Source organism: Equus quagga, chromosome 9, assembly GCF_021613505.1.
Source record: "Equus quagga isolate Etosha38 chromosome 9, UCLA_HA_Equagga_1.0, whole genome shotgun sequence".
NCBI classification, from domain to species: Eukaryota; Metazoa; Chordata; class Mammalia; order Perissodactyla; family Equidae; genus Equus; species Equus quagga.
Genome location: NC_060275.1, coordinates 71,059,104 through 71,060,931, shown reverse-complemented (window position 1 = coordinate 71,060,931; position 1,828 = coordinate 71,059,104). Strand labels below are relative to the sequence as shown.

Genomic DNA, 1,828 nt, shown 5'->3' with positions numbered 1-1,828 from the left:
AAAACAGAATTAACAGGATGCATGACTGTGTATATCTATCTATCTATCTATCCATTGAGATTGATTTTAAGGAATTGGCTGAAATGATTACAGAGGCTGCCAAGACTAAAATCAGCAGGCGGGCCAGCAGGCTGGAGACCAGGAGAAGAGTCAACATTGCAGAGGACATCCAAAGACTGTCTGCTGACAGAATTCCTCCTTGGTCAGGGGAAATCAGTCTTTTTGTTCTATTTAGGCCTTCACCTGATTGGACGAGGCCCACCCACATTAGGGAGAGCAATGTGCTTTACTCTAAGTCCAGCAATTTGAGTGCTAATCTCATCCCAAAACGTCTTTACAGAAACATCCAGAATAATGTTTAACCAAATATCGGAACACTGTGGCCCAGCCAAGTCACATAAAATTAACCATCACAAGTATGTTGATGGTGTTTCAAAATTAAATTAGAAGCATTTTGAAATCGGGAACCTTATTCTGAACCTTTGGTGTCCCAGGCAGCTGTTAGGTCTCTGCCAGGTTCCCGATGGGACTCAGCAAACGTGGGCTGAGAGAAGGCTCCAGGGAAGGAGTTTTTAGTTACCAAGTGTCAGACCAGCATGGGGTTGGGGTGGGAGAGGATAAGGGGACTGTTCTACCAAGGTGACCACTTAAACTAAGGTGGTCTTGCTCGGAGGACTTCACTGCAGAGGTTAAGTTTGAGTTAAATTAAAAATGTAAAGATCATGATATTTCCAAATGAATCAAGAAAGCAAATTATTTTTTTCAGTGACTGTGAAGCTGGAGAGATCCCGGCCGGACTGAGGACGTCGGATCTCAACGTCCTCGCCGCCCTTGGCCCTTCCCCTGAAGCTCCTCAATAAAAGTGGTTTGATCCCATCGCTGGCGTGGTGTTTCTTGTCGTGACGTGCTGCCTTTGAGCCCCTGCTGCACCTGCACGTGGCGCCGGGGGTCAGGCTGCGCCAGAGCACGCGATTGCGCACGACTGGGGCCGCCTACTCCTCGCCGGCAGCCCTTTTAACCGCTAGCGACAAGGCGGGGCCGGAGGAGCAAATTACTAACCTTTATGATTTTGACTGCCCTTCTTTTCCCTGCTTCCTTCAATCCCTTTATTCCTTCTCCACATTGGAAGGAACATAAAAATGATAATGAACTGAAAATATATGCACAGGTACCCACGTGTTCCACGGAGACAGATCTTTGTCATTGTTACTTTGTGGGTTGTTAGAAACTCATCTCCAGTCTAAAGTGCTGGGAGTCTGTGCTCAGTCAACGTCATCCAGCCACCAGTCTCGGTCAACAGCTGAAGGCCTCCCTCCCTCTAGCGTCCCCGGCCCCAACCTCATTTCCGCTTCCTCCATGTGAGGAACCGCAAGCTGTGAGATGAAGCCTCCACAGCGCAGCTGGAGAAAGTACATACGCGAAGGGGACTTGTAACACCCAGGGCAGTGACTATGTGCTGGTGAACTTTGTGTGTCAGTGTGGCTAGGCTGTGATACCCACATGTTTGGTCAAACACATCTGGATGTTGCTGTGAAGGTATTTTTTTGGATGAGATTAACATTTAAGTCAGTAGACTCTGAGTGAAGCAGTTTATCCTCTGTAATGTGGTGGGCCTCATCCAATCAGTTGAAGTCCTTAAGGGAAAGACTGATGTCCCCCGAGGAAGAAGACATTCTGCTCCAGGCTGTCTTGGGATTCAAGCTGCAATGCCAACTCTTCCTTTGGGTCTCCAGCCTGCTGACCTACCCTGCAGATTTTGGACTTGCACCTCCATAATTGTGTGAGCCGATTCCTTAACATAAAGCGCTCTCTCACTCTCTCTCATCTA

The 1,828-nt window shown here is 48.0% G+C and overlaps 1 non-coding gene across 1 annotated transcript; it reads left to right on the top strand.

The window, feature by feature from the left end:
- The first annotated feature begins 904 nt into the window (after nt 1-904).
- Nucleotides 905-1,033, top strand: LOC124245247 (small nucleolar RNA SNORA76). The gene has a single exon (XR_006890243.1). It is a non-coding gene; the product is annotated as a small nucleolar RNA SNORA76 (small nucleolar RNA).
- Nucleotides 1,034-1,828: the final 795 nt, after the last annotated feature.